The sequence below is a fragment of the Gasterosteus aculeatus genome, chromosome 9 (genome assembly GCF_964276395.1).
Source record: "Gasterosteus aculeatus chromosome 9, fGasAcu3.hap1.1, whole genome shotgun sequence".
Taxonomy (NCBI): Eukaryota; Metazoa; Chordata; class Actinopteri; order Perciformes; family Gasterosteidae; genus Gasterosteus; species Gasterosteus aculeatus.
The window spans coordinates 21,647,551-21,665,216 of record NC_135696.1 but is presented as its reverse complement, the minus strand read 5'-3'; the positions used below and the strand labels follow the sequence as shown (position 1 = coordinate 21,665,216).

The following is a 17,666-nucleotide window of genomic DNA, read 5'->3' as shown; positions in this document are numbered from 1 at the left end:
AACTCTAACTTGTAATAATATGTTGACACGTCTCCTCCAGATGGTCCACAGCGTCCCTCTGTGTCAGTGAGTCCCTCTGCTGAGATGCTGGAGGGCGATTCAGTGACTCTGACCTGTAGCGCTGATGCTAACCCAGCAGCTAGCTACACCTGGTACAAGGAGCATGAAGACTCACCACGAGCATCAGGACAGATCTTCACCATCACTGACTTCACAGCTGAACACAGTGGGAATTATTACTGTGAAGCCCAGAACGAGATGGGACGTAGTAACTCCACCTTACGTCTGATTACTTCTTCAGGTAAATCACACTCATTCTTCTGTTCTCTCACACATTATATCAACAATCCAACTAAAGAAGTGACTCACAGTAAACGCGGCCTTTAGCTCCTGTCCTCCACTCAGTGAAGCAGGAGAGCATTGTGGACTAGAAGGTGAACCTGAGCAGATACACTATGACCCCACTGAGAATCAAACCCTGGACCCTCGGTTCATCACTTTAAAGCTTCACCAGCTGAGCGTCCTGCAGACATCACGTGGTCTGATGCTGCGTCGTCTCATCAAATGATGAAGTCAGAAGTGGAAGGAACAAGAAGAGTCACGTTAGAAGAGCTGAAGATGTTGATACCTGAACAGAGTCTGTAGCTGTAAGAATGCAGGAACAGCTCAGTAAGAGAAACTAGTCTGGAACAAACACAATGCTGTTAGCAACACAATAGTTAGCTAGCATGCTAACTAGGCAGCTTTGAGTATTATAGTATTTTTGTTGGTTCGGATTGTTTCTCCAAAACGTCTCCTCACTGAGTGTGTTTAGTTTGTGTAGCAGTTATTCCTCTATGTAACGTGTGGGTCTGTGGGGGTCCCGGAATAATGAGGATGCGACTGAGGGTTTCAGTGTACAGTTGAGGCTGAGGCTGATTATGCCTCCACCCAGCACCGTTCCCCCAACCACTACCTTCTCCGTCCCCTCTGCAGCCGAGCCAAACCACGCCCGCCACCAATCTCTACAACAGTTGCCATGGCAACAGGACACAATAAAATGGCCGCCGCTCTGACCAGTCAGCTACGTTCTTTTGATAAGAGGTTCTAGTCCCATTTATTTTGAGTTAAAGTTCATCATCTGCATAGAGCAGATCTTAAGGTCCCAGATATTCTGTTTCACTGAGTTAAACATCTTATTTCCGTCCTGATGGTCCTTAATTTATCCACCACATTTAATACTTTATATTTGTTGTTTATTTTCTTTCCTGTGTAGGAAAAGGAGCCTCCAATGGTTGGATAGCAGCGTTTGCGTCCACATCTGCTATTTTCCTGGTTATCATCATGATCCTCGCTGTCCTCATGATCAGGTGAGCGGTTCAACTTCACTGATGAAATGTAGATGTGGATCTTACATTCAAGCAGTCGTTGAATCACTTGATTTGATCTTTTGTTTGTTCATTAATTCATTTTTCTGCCTGAAGAAAAAAGTCTCCACCAAGCAGCCGGCCTGCAGAGAGACCAGAGAACAACGCTCAGGTGAGGAGGACAAGCTCAGTGTGGAGGCCTCTGGGAACATCTGGGAACATCTGGGATCATCATGTCAGGCCTGTGAGGCGGGGATTTAAAAGCCAACAATTAAAATCTAATACAAGTTCATATAAATTAGGAAATAAAAGTTACCAGCAACACTGGGAGTTCAACTCCAGGTAAAAACCGGCCCACTGGGAGGTTTTATCAGGTCCCTCTAGTTCAGCCCACTCCTACGTCCTGGTTCTTCTTCAAACCATCTAGACACCACCTGTCGCTCCCTCGTCCTCCTCTGGTGTTTTCCCTTTTTCCTGATGCGCTCTACGATTATTGACTCAATTTGAGTTAAAATAGGGTCCAACATACATCGGGTAAAATGTTATGCTGTAAAAACATGAGAGAGAACATGCTAACATGTAACTAAACAAACCAAGCTAAAATCATTGATACAATAACTTGCAGCAACAACCCCGTGTACAGCGATATGGCCCAATATGATCCTCCTGGTGACAATTATATTATATATAACTATATATAAATGTAGATATTTTAATTCTGTTTGTCTCCAAAAGGTCAAACTATATCCACGTACACTCTGGTTGTACTTAATGTTCTTAATGAATCTGTGTGCGTGTCCTTCTTGTACACAGCGTGCACAGTATCCACAGACACACGATGACAGTTTGTAGATGGAACTTCATTAACCTCAATGACCTTAATTACAACCATTAAACACATGAGACCTCCATGAGAACCTGTAGGGCCCAAAGGAGTCATTAGAGAACAAGCCCTGCAGATATTCTACTATCTGGTCCTTTGTACTTCAGTCCAACAATACTATCCAATAAGTACTTCTTGTTCTTTGATGCAGATCCCACCAGCAGAGCCTTGCTATGCAACCGTGAGCTTCTCCAAAAACCAGGAGGATCTTCTTCTCTACTCCAACGTCAGTCCAGCTCGCCCCCCCAGACGCAAGGAGGAGGTGGAGGAAGTTCTGTACTCACGTGTCAACTTTGTGCGAGTGAGTCAGTGACAATCTTTACTGAATATGGATCCGTCTCTGCTTTTATCATCACTGTTTTATTGCTGTTTAAACGTGTTAATTATTAATATTCTGAGTTTACGGTTCTTTCACAGACGGAGATGTGAAGGAGCTGTGGATGATTCTTCTGCTCTGTACAGCACCGTCAGCAAAGCACCAAGAGAATGAACCCACACAGATATGTGGTCTGTTACTGTACAGAGTTTAAGCAGCTTAAACACACCTGCATGAATATGAGGTTTGACATGTTGTATATTCACCATCGTTAAGGCTTCCATCAGAGAAGCATCAGGGAGCCAATGGGAGGCCAGCTTGTAGTCTGTAATCAGCCTTTAAATGTTACTAATCAGCAATATGTTACTACCAGTTCTATACAAGCATCTTCAGGTACATTTATCTGCAAATAGTCTTTACCAATATTGCCAATATGCTTCTATTGATTCTCATAATGTTTACTGAAGTTTTTGTTTTGTATGAGAACTCGTCTCAACTTAAAATGGCTGAATTGGACTTTCAGAGTGTTTTAAGCACCTAGTGGTAGAAATGATAATGTAGAAATGTTTAGGGTAGAATTGTAGTTTGTGTGTTAGATATTAGTTATTACATTAGCATGTTAGATGAAGTGACTGCAATATGAATCAAACCCAATTCATAGTAATTATAGTCATATAATTACTGCACACATTGTTTTGTCACAAACGTTAAATCAATGCTATGTTTTATTTTGAAAACAGGAAATGTGATGTAATTTGTCAGGTGACAGGAACCAGGAAGTCAATGAAGAATATGGCTCAGAACTGCTGTTTGTATTGGTAGCTTTTCAATCCAGTTGAGTCTGCATGCATCCTATACCTTTTTGATAGCATCGTTGGTACGTATTGATTTGTTTTATTGTTCATTATCATCTCAGGTGATTATTTTTGTGACAATGTTTAGTTTGGATATTTTTGTGCACATGGCCTATTGAGTCATTCGGGTTGGTAACTGCACTGCTATGGTTGTCATTAAAGTCCATATGACTTAATAAATAACAAAGTAAATAAGCATAAATATATAAAGTAGCGGTCGAAGAAAATGCACTTCATTTGTATTTATTATGTCTTTTGTGTGTTTTAGTTTTACTCTTTCTCATGTCAATAAACCTGTGGACAACGGACCATTGTCTTCAGAGTCGTGATGTCAGAAAAGAGTTCGTCTATCTGCCAAGGTGTATCGGAGCGCATATACCGAGGGCGGCATAGTAAAACAACGCTTTCTACCGGGCAAGATAACGCAGCCAACTGACAGATGCTACTAACAACGTCATCACACGCAACCAGTGGATGACCATCACAGCGGTGTCTAAACAGAGGTACGTCAACAGACAACGCCATGTCCGAGAAAGCAACTTCATTAAAGACGCGGTCCCGCGCTACATGTTCTGCTACATACTCAAGTGTATCATCGACGGGGTCTGCTGCTGCAAAAGCGAGAGCGAGAGCAGAGGCAGCAAAGGCACGCATGTCCTACGCTAAAGAGGAAATGAGCCTGAAGATAGAAAAAGCTAAGCTAGAAGCCTCAATAGAAATGCTCAAATACAAGAAAGAGACAGCTGCAGCTGTAGCTGAGGCCGAAGTCCTTGAAGCTGCGGTAGAGGCAAATAGTGAAAGACAAAGTTTGATGTCAAACTTGGAATCTGCACAACGCACAGAACAATATGTGATTGACCAAGCTGAATCACTAAACACAGACGCTCAGCTGCTTGATGATGGTGTTGTCGCAAAAAGAGAGCCAAGCCAAAACTACGAAACTCCAACTTCATCTATCAAACCTGAAGCAGACTCATTCCATCCGGCTCAAGCCAATATATTTTCCCATCATACACAAAGCCACAATGCAGCTTCTCAACCAACTCGCCTCACCTCACAGCAGCCTTACATCTACGAAGATGAGAAGGTCCACACGACACACAATGTTCGGTTTGACAACCGCAATGCTACTCCTGAGCAAGGTCTTAGACGTCAAAACGACAAAAGTCATCCCGCTCTTAAATCCTACCCCACATCTTCAAACAACAATAATGAAAACTCCAACATTAGCGACTTTGTAAGATACTTTGCTCGTCGTGAGCTTGTGGCAACAGGCCTGCTTCAATTCAACGACAGACCTCAGAACTACAGAGCCTGGAAACGTTCTTTCCAGAACGCAACCAGAGGGTTGGACCTGACACCAAGTGAGGAAATGGATCTCCTGTTTAAATGGCTCGGCAAAGAGTCATCAGAACATGTCGAGCACATAAGAGCAATACACATCAACCATCCAGCGGCAGGCTTGGCCATGATATGGGACAGACTAGAACAATCTTTTGGTTCTGCGGAAGTAATAGAAGATGCTCTGTTCAAACGTATTGACGCCTTCCCAAAATTAACAAATCGAGATTATTCCAAACTAACAAAGTTGAGTGATCTTTTAAAGGAACTAGAGTCAGCCAAAGATGAAGGAGACCTGCCCGGTCTCTCTTTCCTCGATACAGCAAGAGGCGTTAACCCTATTGTACAGAAGCTCCCCTTTGGTCTGCAGGAAAAGTGGGCGTCAGTTGGGGCATCCTACAAGCAGCAATATCACGTGTCATATCCTCCCTTTGCCTGCTTTGTAAAATTTGTTAGCCATGAAGCTAGTGTCAAAAATGACCCAAGTTTCAACTTTTTCTCTTACTCAGACATGTCTCTTAGGACAGAAAAAACAACTTGGAAGCCAAACAGACAACGTGAAGTCTCTGTTCACAAAACAGAGATATTTCCAAAAGATACCTCTGGTCCTAGGGAACCCCCAACACAATTCGCTGACTGTGAACAACTGTGTCCAATCCACAAAAAACCTCACCCCATACGCAAATGCCGTGCATTCAGAGAAAAGCCCATTGCAGACCGGAAGACATTCTTAAAAGAGAATAATATCTGTTTCAAATGCTGCGCTTCATCATCACATATTGCAAGGAACTGCACATTTAATGTTCGATGTTATGAATGTAAAAGTGAAAAATACCACACAGCGCTTCACCCTGGACCTGCACCTTGGGTTGAAGACACAAACTCGGTTCCAGAGCATGGCGGGGAGGAGGATAGCTTTCCACAACCCCATGTCGCCACCAAATGTACAGATGTCTGTGGCGGAGACATGCCGGGCCGATCCTGTTCTAAAGTATCCCTCGTGAAAGTGTATCCAACCGGCCACGCTGACAAAGCAGTGAAAATGTACGTGATCCTGGACGAACAGAGCAACAGATCACTAGTTCGTTCACAGTTCTTCGAAATCTTCAATGACCAAAGTCCAAGTGCTCCTTACTCATTGAAAACATGTGCTGGAGTAAAGAAAGCGACAGGAAGAAGGGCCAGTGGCTACATTGTGGAATCTTTGGATAAGACCGTCAGCATTCCACTACCCAGCCTCATAGAATGTGATGACATTCCAAATAACAGAGATGAGATTCCAACTCCAAATGCAGCCTTTCATCACACACACTTAAAGTCAGTTGCACACCTCATCCCAGAGATCGACCCACAGGCCCAAATTATGCTTCTCTTAGGTCGGGATATTCTCAGGGTTCATAAGGTCCGCAAACAGGTCAATGGCTCACACAACCTGCCCTATGCTCAAAAGTTGGATCTGGGATGGGTCATCGTGGGCAATGTGTGTTTAGGTCGCGTTCATAAGCCACCAACAGTCAGCGCCTTCTACACTAACACCACAGAACGGGGACGCCCCACTCTCTTTGACCCATGTCCTAACGTGTTCCGGGTAAAGGAAAGTTACAGTGACACCCAGGCCACAAACCACCTCCAACCACATTTTGTGGAGATACCAAACTGTGATGTTGACAGCCTAGGACATAACATATTCAAGCAGGCCAAAGACGACAACAACATTGCTCCATCTATCCAGGACATCTCCTTTATGGAAATAATGAAAGATGGACTAACAAAAGATGCAAACAACAGTTGGGTAGCTCCATTACCCTTTAAATGCCCACGTCAAAGGCTCCCCAACAACAGGCCACAGGCAGTGAACCGTCTCAAGTTGCTAAGGCGCCAGTTTGAAAAGAGGCCTGAAATGAGAGACCACTTTCTCATTTTCATGGACAAGATGTTCAAGAATGGTCACGCTGAGCTGGCCCCTCCTCCCAGTGTGGGTGGAGAACAGTGGTACCTGCCAATATTTGGGGTGTACCATCCAAGAAAACCAAACCAAATCCGAGTAGTCTTCGATTCCAGCGCCCAGTACAACGGTGTGTCACTCAACGACGTGCTGTTGACTGGGCCTGATCTGAACAACACACTGCTCGGTGTACTGTTGCGCTTTAGAAAGGAAGCAATCGCTTTTACAACGGACATAGAGCAGATGTTCTATTGTTTTTCAGTGAGGGAAGACGATAGGAACTTCCTACGTTTTCTATGGTTCCAAGATAACGACCCCTCCAAAGACATTGTGGAGTATCGAATGACGGTCCACGTCTTTGGAAATAGTCCTTCACCCGCAGTAGCGATTCATGGATTGCACCAGTCTGTTCAGGTCAGTGAACTCCACATTGACGCTGACGTCCAACGTTTTGTGATGCGCGACTTCTATGTAGACGATGGGTTAAAGTCCCTACCCACAGTCGAAGCTGCAGTCAACTTGCTGAAAAAAACACAGGATATTCTCTCCAAATCCAACCTAAGACTACACAAGATCGCAGCAAACAACAAGGAGGTCATGGAGGCCTTTCCGGCTGAAGATCGTGCAAAAGACCTTAAAGACCTTGACCTCAGTGCAGATGCGCTGCCGATGCAGCGTAGTCTAGGTATCAATTGGGACCTCGAGACCGACTGCTTCCAATTCAGCGTCTCCGATGAGAAGAGACCATACACTCGACGGGGTGTCTTGTCAACAATCAACAGCCTCTACGATCCTCTAGGGTTTGTAGCGCCAGTCACAATACAAGGCAAGGCTATTCTGAGAGAGCTAACAACTGAGAAAGGTGACTGGGACTCGCCTTTGCCTCGAGAAATGGAGGAATCATGGACATCGTGGAGAACATCCTTAACAGAACTGTCCCAGCTGTCTATTCCCAGAGCCTACACTACAACTTCCCCCGCAACAGCTGTCAGAAGGGAATTGTGCGTATTTTCTGACGCATCCACCAAAGCTATTGCCGCTGTGGCATACCTAAAAGTAACTGACTCTGCTGGAAATAACCATGTCGGATTTGTAATGGGCAAAGCCAAGCTGGCCCCCCGTCCTGAGCAAACAATTCCGAGACTGGAACTTTGCGCAGCAGTGCTTGGAGTGGAGTTAGCAGACCTAATCTCGACAGAATTAGACCTTCAGCTCGATGCTACAACCTTCCACTCAGACAGCAAGGTGGTCCTTGGCTACATTTCTAATGAAACTAGGCGCTTTTATGTGTATGTAAGTAACCGGGTATTGCGTATCCGAAGATCCTCTCGCCCAGATCAATGGCGCTATGTGTCAACAGAACAGAACCCCGCAGACCACGCTACACGTGCTGTCACTGCAGGCCGTTTGAATGACACAAACTGGCTGAGCGGGCCCAAATCTCTGTACACACCGGAGACCAGTACCTCAGAGAGCACCCATGAACTTGTGGACCCGAGTGCAGACTCAGACATTCGCCCTCTGGTATCCACTATGAGCACTACGACAACATCCAACCAGCTCGGTTCTCAGCGATTCGCAAGGTTCTCATCCTGGAAGTCGCTAACTCGGGCCATTATTCGCCTCATACACATAGCTCGCCTTTTCAACAGCACCTTGAAGAACAGCCTTTGTAAAGGCTGGCATCACTGCAAAACAGGATTCAATTTTGAGGAATCTAATCAAGCATTGCACATCATCATTCGAGCAGTACAGGAGGAAGCCTACAGTCAAGAGATCAAATGTGTCCAAAAACATGAGCAGATCCCTAAAGATAGTCCTCTCAAAAATCTGGATCCTTTCATTGATGCACTCGGCCTTCTGAGAGTCGGAGGCCGCCTCCACAATGCAAACCTTGTTCAGAGCGAGAAGACCCCAGTGATCATTCCTGGCAAGCATCAGGTTGCAACCTTACTCATCAAGCATCACCACGAACAAATCTATCACCAAGGTCGTCTGTTTACGGAGGGGGCCGTCCGTACAGCTGGCTTTTGGATAGTTGGTGGTAAAAGAAAGGTGAGCAACATCATCCACCAGTGTATAACCTGCAGAAGGCTTAGAGCCCCACTTACAATCCAAAAGATGGCCAGTCTTCCAGCGGACCGTCTCTCAACAGAACCTCCCTTTACGAATGTTGGGCTTGATGTGTTCGGCCCTTGGAGTGTCTCTTCACGTAGAACAAGAGGAGGCCACTCACACAGTAAACGATGGGCCGTAATCTTCACGTGCATGAGTGTACGAGCGGTTCATATTGAAGTTATAGAATCCCTTGACACATCCAGCTTCGTCAACGCGCTAAGGCGCTTTCTTGCTGTGCGCGGCCCTGTCAAACACATCCGCTCAGACCGTGGCACCAACTTTGTAGGCGCCTGCCGGGAGTTGAAAATACCCTCAAACATTGACAACACAACTGTGAAGACTTACCTGTTAGGTCAAGGTTGCTCGTGGACCTTTAACCCTCCGCACGCCTCCCATTTTGGCGGTTCGTGGGAAAGAATGATTGGTCTTGCAAGGAGGATCCTGGACGCCATGTTCCTTCAGCTGAAGGACAAACTTACCCACGAGGTGCTGGTGACTTTCATGGCAGAAGTTACAGCCATTATAAATGGCAGACCTCTTGTTCCTGTGACAACCGACTCTGAGGATCCATTTATACTCACTCCAGCTGCCCTTCTCACGCAAAAGGTGAATGTCTTGACTGCCCCTACCGGAGAGTTTGGAGTTTCAGACCTCTACAAGCGCCAGTGGCGACAGGTCCAGCACCTGTCTAACGCCTTCTGGGACAGATGGCGAAAGCAATATCTCCCGACACTACAGGCACGTAAGAAGTGGCATTCCGCTCATCCAAACATCAGCCCAGGAAGTATTGTTATCCTCAAGGATAGTCAAGCACCAAGAAATGAATGGCCTCTTGGACTGGTAACACAGGCGTTCCCCAGCGAGGACGGGAAGGTACGAAAGGTCGAGATCAAGGTCGCACGAACAGGAGTGACTAAACTCTTTCTTAGGCCTGTTTCTGAGATAGTGCTTCTTTTCTCCCCAGAGCCCTAGTGGAGTGAACTGTCTAGGATTTATTGGGTGGCGTGTATTCACGCCAAGCGGGGAGTGTTTTGTCACAAACGTTAAATCAATGCTATGTTTTATTTTGAAAACAGGAAATGTGATGTAATTTGTCAGGTGACAGGAACCAGGAAGTCAATGAAGAATATGGCTCAGAACTGCTGTTTGTATTGGTAGCTTTTCAATCCAGTTGAGTCTGCATGCATCCTATACCTTTTTGATAGCATCGTTGGTACGTATTGATTTGTTTTATTGTTCATTATCATCTCAGGTGATTATTTTTGTGACAATGTTTAGTTTGGATATTTTTGTGCACATGGCCTATTGAGTCATTCGGGTTGGTAACTGCACTGCTATGGTTGTCATTAAAGTCCATATGACTTAATAAATAACAAAGTAAATAAGCATAAATATATAAAGTAGCGGTCGAAGAAAATGCACTTCATTTGTATTTATTATGTCTTTTGTGTGTTTTAGTTTTACTCTTTCTCATGTCAATAAACCTGTGGACAACGGACCATTGTCTTCAGAGTCGTGATGTCAGAAAAGAGTTCGTCTAACTGCCAAGGTGTATCGGAGCGCATATACCGAGGGCGGCATACACATTTACCTGCTACAATGTAACGTTAAGACTTGGAGACGGATGCTAATTGCCGTCCTTGATGGATTCCAAAGATTTTTTCGCGGCTTGAATGTGCAGCCATTCACATACGACAGCAGATTGGGCTGAGCTGGAGAAGGAGCAGGCAGAAGCCTCTTGTGAACCATTACTGATGGTCATATGGACGAGGGGACTTCTCTATTTCAGTTTTAAAGTAACGGTTTTAAATAAGATTTAGTTACAGATAATAGAATACAAGAGGTTCTACTAAGTGGGGCAGTTGTGGTTGTTCCAAACAAAATGGAAATTAAGATAACAGAAATAGAAAGAATTAGAACGAAACAAATTGGCTTCCCTTACTTCTCTAAGAACGTCCATCAAAATACAGAGGGAGCACCAACCACTAACCCGGAGTCCCTACGTGATGCACACGTCTACAAGGTACAAACGTACCAATCGTCCTCAACCTCTCACCACAAACCTGCACTTCTTGTGCGTGCATGACAACTAAAAGGAACACCTGCTCCAGATCTCCCTTTTAACAGCAGGGCCCTCAGGTGATTGGCGGCTCTCTTCAGGAACTCAGGTGCAGGCAGATCGGCACCTGAAGGGAAAAACAAGGGAGGAGGGGCAACACAGACAGTAGTGACACGGACGTAAGTGTAAGAGTGTTATCGCCTCTCGTAAACATGTTGATTGTATTTTGTATTATTACGCAGAATCTGCTAATTGATTTGTGACTGAAGCTGTCACATTAAGGTATTACGTTGTTCATTCTGTCCTCATGACGTCATCGTAGTCCGTCCATCAGGAGACGGATCCTCCTCTCACGCTCTCACTGAGGTTTCTTCCCTCAGGTTTTCCCGTGTAGATGTGATGTTTGGGGACAGAGGATGTCGCATGTGTACAGACTTTAAAGCCCTCTGAGGCACATTTGTAATTTGTGATTTTGGGCTATTCCAAATAAAATGAATTGAATTCTCCTGTGGTTTTGGAGCAGATGTGTAACAGATGTGTTGTGGGAGAAGATTGAGATGATCAAGTAAACCTCAAAGTGGTGATTACCACTGGTAGTAAAGCTCAGTTACAAAGGAAGTGGCTTAACCTGAATTATTATTTTTGAGCGGTGTTTTAAAATGACTACTTCTCTCTTGATTTATTCCCTCAGTAAACATTGTAAACATGAGTTTATGGTCTCAGTCTCTAGTTTCAAGTCTTCTTCAATACAACGTGATGTTCATTTAGTAAATTATGGTCCATTTAGAGCCAACTAAACACATATTTATTCTGTTTATACGCTCTGCATTGTGGGAGATTTCTCTAGTTCTTCCTTGTAGTTCTTCCGTGTCAGACCTCAGTGAACATTTGTTCATCTCAACTCGGGGGTTTACAGCCAGCTACTCATGCATGGTAATTATCTAAAGGGGAAGCAGGACTTTTTCATCAGCTGATACAGACACACGTTGTCTCTCAGTCCCACGTCCCTCTCTTGGACAGCTGATAGTGGAGGACGTGTTTTAACAGAGAGGGATGAGCGGAGGAGCTGAGAGTGGATCAGTCATCTTCCTCCTGTCTGCATTCATATTCATCACATTTATATCTGTATCACAGAGCCTGAGTCGCCATGAAGGCTTTTATTAGAAACACGGTTGACCAAAATACTATGAAAGTTTCACTTCCCCCTTTGTCTCTTTCTCTGAACCGTCACACCCTAACGCTCACCACAAACACCACCATTTTACTTTCTGCTAATTACTATTCAGTTTCCTTTTCTCTATAGAAAAAGATGTGCAGCTGCACCCCTTGTGCTGTGATGAGTGTGATGGTGGTTTGTAGTTTCTCTTCCAGTCATTCAGGGTCAGGATGGCTGCAGAGTTACTTACGGTTCCTCTTGGATCTGTGGATTAAACGGATCCACCTTGGAGATGCACTGCAGATACACCCCCCCCCCCAGAACCAATGAGGGGTCACAGCAGACCAGAGGGCCTTCTGCTTTACCGACAGGCAGCACGGACACCCGGTGGATCTGAGAACGGACCCGGGACACGTAGAGGACAGTTAGCTTAGCATACCGCTGCTCTCTGAGGATCAGCGGCCTGAGAGGCGGCGACTCGGCTGTGTACAGGTGTGCTGTGTTCATGTTCACCACAAACCGGACAGGAAGTACACCGGCGAACCGGGGGTCCGTCTGTCCGTCACAGGTAACGGATCCAAGCGCTCAACACTTGGGAAGCTGCTGGTGTCTCTGAAGGGATTCTTGTTTCATGGTTTTACAAATGCAGGTGGAGATCAGCAGATCAATACCTTTGTCACGAAGCGGGTGCAGGCAGAGGCAGGACTCAAACGCAGAGTTTTGGGAAACAACAAAAAGACTTTAATGGTCAAAATTCCAAAATGCCAAGGGGCTAAAAAAAAAACGCAGGCGGGGACCAGGAACGAAGCACCACAGGATCCACAAACATGCAGACACCGAGGCGACAGGAGACGCACCGGGCTTAAATACACTGGGAAGGTGCAGGTGATTGGACACAGGTGGAAACAATCACAGGACAAGGTAGGAAGTGAAGTTACCCGGGGACACGAGGGGCAGAAAACTACAAAATAAAACAGGAAACAACCCAAACCGTGACGACCTTGTTGTGGAAAGTGTACATCAGCAGACCTGACGGGTCAGAGCAGCCGTCCTCGACCTCGTCCAACCTTCTACAGCTGGTACAAGAACGGAGACAAAATGATGATGAAAGAAACAAAGATTTGGGGCTACTTTTATTCTTTTTCCAGGTCCTGCAACAAAGTGACGTCATCATTCAGTGGACATTTCTGACTTCTAGATATATCACATCTAAGTTCTGGTGCAGCCCTCTGCATGGTGGTCGTTGGAAGCGTCTCGCTCAACCAAAGGACCTTCGTGAAGACTCCCAGGACGAAGGTCGCGTTGACGTCCTTGATACCGAGAGAGGAAACACTGAGAATCAAAGACCTGAGAGAGAACGATTCAGCCGAGTAGCGTTTCATATTAACAGCATGGAGCTCTGAAGGGATCAGCGGTTTACCTGGAACCACTTTGACCGTCAAAGGTACGAAGAATAAAATCTATCAAATGCTCTGACAACATGTACCTTACTCACTAAGATACAGTAATAGCTGCTTGCATGGCTTCATACCATGAATGTTCTGTGTTGAAACACATCACTGCTGCTGGATCTCACCTTTTCTTACTGAATTGTTCACAGATCCAGATGTGCAGGCGCAGGTTGATCTGGTCTCCTGGGGGTCCGAAGCTGATTTGCCACAGCAGCTGCCCCCCCCCCCCCCCCCCCCCCTCATGACACGACCACAGCCGCCGGGATCCATGTGATGTCACTCACGCTGGCTGCTGAGGAGAAGGACGCGTCCACTGTGCAAGTGTTCCGGGGATGAAGATTGATGAACACACTAATAAATGTTGATACGTTTTTCTGTGAGTGCAGGTTGAATGGAAGAAGAAGACGTCTATTGTGCTACCGGTGCTACTTTTCTAATGTTAGTTAAAGTGTTACCCACCTTCGCATCCCCCACAATGTTCTATGGTACATTGTCAGTGTAATGCTGCTTATGCGTGAAGCAAAAACACGTGTGTGTTGTCAGCTTTAAAGAGATGATGTAAGTCACTCTTGTTTATTATGCACAACATTGATTCATCTCATTTACAGAATTTGCAGCATAATGTCAAGAAAAGAGAGACTCCAAAAGCAGGAGGACAGGGAAAATATCCTGGTCTGTTTTTGAAATGTATTTATTTATATTATTATTATTTTTAATTTCCTGAATAACTTTGGCAATGGTGCCCTTTTGTTTTGGGTTGAGCAATAAGAGAAATGGCTCAAAGGAGTGAAAAGAATGCGCTATTTAAACAGACTAACAGCATTTTACAGGCCGACTTGTTATCATGGCGGAAAACAAGAAGTAGACGTAGTTGTCAAATTCCAAATGTTTTATTTTAATTTATATCTCAGTCCTATTGTACGATTTGTATGTAATTGAAGAAACAGTGTAATCCATGAAAAAGAGACCTGCTACAATAAATAATGAGCTTTATAAGTGAATGTTCTACTTGTATCTCTTATTATGTTTAGTAACAGAATCATGAAATCAGACATTACAACTGATGATAATCTACTAAAATAAGTCCAATATTTCTTTCACCATTGTTGTTGATTTTGTGTGAGGGAAGCTGCCAAAACCGTCATGAATAAAATGTCAATGTGTGTGTGTGTGTGTGTGTGTGTGTGTGTGTGTGTGTGTGTGTGTGTGTGTGTGTGTGTGTGTGTGTGAGAGATGCTGATGAGGAACCACAAAGCGGACCAGAAGATGGGCAGGATGCATTCTCTCTGGTTTATTCAGGTTCTTTAGGAAGAGTTCTGTTTGAAATTACAAAATTCACTGGTAGAAACAGATAGAGAAAGAAACAGAGCGAGAGAAGGAGATGGTGGGAGAGAGAGAGAGAGAAAGGAGGGTTTCATATCCAGAATAAACAGGAATAACATCACCAGGTTCAGATTCAGGCAGCGCTTTACTCTCAAAGGGGGAGTTTTTCAGCGAGGAAAAACCTCCTCCTCCTCCCCCCTTTTTAAAATCATTTTTTAAACTTTTTTAATGTTAGTTAAAGTGTTATCCACCTTCGCATCCCCCCCCACAATGTTTAAGCCCCGTGAAATAACTGGCGATATAACAAACAAACATTCTTTGATTTCATCACCAAAGTCATTTCCATTTATTTATTCTTTTATCAGGGCGATTTTTTTTTCTTTTTTTGTTTTTAAAAATAGAAGAAAAAAAGAAACACATTGCTCTTAAAAACATCTATCTATATATATTTTTACATATATATACTTTTTTCTTTATATTTATTTATTTTTTTGATTCCTGAAGTTGACTTGTTACCCCACACAGTGGCATGCACATTGCACATGCAAATCTGTAATTAAATACTTCTCTTTTATCTTAAATTGCCGTGTATGTTTATTCTTTTATGCCCCGACTTGCTGAGTGGATCCTGTATGGTTTTCTACTGTGGCACTGGTTCGGTTTCTACTGGGTCGGATGGTCGGCATGGCGATGAGATGGATGCTTGGTGGTTGCTTCGGAGAGTTTCCCAATACATCTCGTTACAGTCAAGATAAGATTACAGTTTATTGTTGTTGTACTTTTACACAATGGTGTTTAACCCTTCGCACCACTCGATGCTTGATTATATATTTACTCTTTAAACATGGTTCAAGAGGGAAACGTCTGCAGCCGTTTACAAGTTTTAATCTATGTAGTTTGACACCTCAATCGTGGCTTCTATCAAACGATACTTTACCAAATATGTTTTTCCGATGAAGGATTGAACGGTTAATTGTGTCCTTTGTAAACCCAAACCAATCAGGCACAAAGGCTGAATGAATAAAACAAGTCTGTTTCTCAAGGACCCAAAACACAACAAGCGCTCAGATGGTCTGAGAACGATCAAATAGTGAGAGGACGACCTCCCGCGTCCAGATCTCCTGGAAGCAACCTGTCTACTGGATGTGATGGGAATGGAAACACGTGGAGACGAGAGAGAGAGAGGGGGGGGGGGGGGGGGGGGGGGGGGGGGGCGCCGTGGGGGTTGCTATGGCGACAGCCGGGGACACTTTTACCTGCGGCACTGAGAATTTCATTCACTGTAAGACGGCATCGAGTCCGGTGAGTGATTAAGGTACGAAGGTCCAGGTGACGTGCACAAAAATGAATGAGCCACGGCGGCATCGTGGAAGTGCCGAGCAAGCGTTTAACTTACTCCATCAAAGCATTGATGGATGAATGAGCATCACGCTGTATTGAAGAAGGATTGAAACTAGAGACTGAGACCAAAAACTCATGTTTACAATGTTTACCGAGGGAATAAATCAAGAGAGAAGTAGAGTAATTTCCTCATAGACGTCTATGGGAGCAGAGGAGTCGCCCCCTGCTGGTCACTACAGAGAAGTAGAGTCATTTCCTCATAGACGTCTATGGGAGCAGAGGAGTCGCCCCCTGCTGGTCGCTGCAGATAATGAAGAATTGAGAGATTGTCAGGACTTCATCAGTTTGGTTTGTCCTCTCTGGGCTACTGTAGCAAAGAGGACACACTCTCTATTCAGGCTCGTGTCCACAACATACCAGCGAAAAGAATTGTGTGGATAAATTCATCAATTATTGTGCAACAATCATCTTTCTCCTCAAATGATCCGCCGGACTCGTCAGACAACACAGACAAACACAAAGACTCAGACAGATGTTCACAGACAACACCCCCACATGTGTGAGCACGAACTCAGACACACACACACACCGTTTATGATGACAGCTCAATCACACCCCCTTGTGTCTGTGGATGGTATCACACGAGGAATGGAAGAAAATCAGATGAACACAATGAGTTTTTACAGAAAGTTTATGGATTATATACACAAGAAGTACTGAGCCAAAATGTACAATACAGTGGGAGAGAATGGGTGAGAGAAATGAAACTACCACCCTGATGAGCGGTTGGAGGGAGGACGGGGGATGAAGGTGGCGATCTCACGTGCGTGCCGTGATTGTCTCAAAGGAGGAGTCATGGTGTCCTGTACAGTGTAAGGCACTGAGGGTGACCTACTGTAGCTGATGGTGTCAGGACACACACACACACACACACACACACACACACACACACACACAGAGTAAATGTCTCCCTGTCGCAGCAGTAGCCCCCCCCCCCAGCGGGGTGACGGTGACGGAATGGATGAGGATGTGCCCGAAAAATGGTCCAGTGCCATTGTGAAATTTTGTGTTAGCATCACTACGACTTCTGCTGTTGCCCCCCCCCCCCCCCCCCCCCCACGCCCATCCTAAAAAATGTCCCCCGAATCATTGCGATCTCTCTCATTGCCCCTCGACCCCTCGACCCCCCCCATCCCCCCCCCCCCCCGCCCAACACACACACGCATGCACACATCTAGTGCTGTACAAAGGGGAGACCACCACGTGGCTTCAGCTACATAAGCACAACTTTTGGCAGCACTACTGTACATTAAAACCACGGTAGTTTTTTTTTGTTGACGTTTTGTTTTTAAAGAGAGCCCTTTATTTGTTTTTGTTGTCGACGCGACGACTGACCCACTGACACAATTTCACAGCCGGCGGAGCGGATTTGGTGCGTTTTTTTGTTATTTTTCCCTTCGTCCGGTAACGAAGAAGAAAAGGACAAAAAAGAAAAGAAAAAAGAGGCTGAAGACGGATGGGTGCCGGCAGCCG

At 45.0% G+C, this 17,666-nt stretch overlaps 1 long non-coding RNA gene across 1 annotated transcript; it reads left to right on the top strand.

The window, feature by feature from the left end:
• The first annotated feature begins 776 nt into the window (after positions 1-776).
• Positions 777-10,297, top strand: LOC144383094 (uncharacterized). Its single transcript, XR_013450547.1, has 4 exons — positions 777-1,349; positions 1,464-1,518; positions 2,381-2,530; positions 2,647-10,297. It is a non-coding gene; the product is annotated as an uncharacterized LOC144383094 (long non-coding RNA).
• The last annotated feature ends 7,369 nt before the right edge of the window (positions 10,298-17,666 follow it).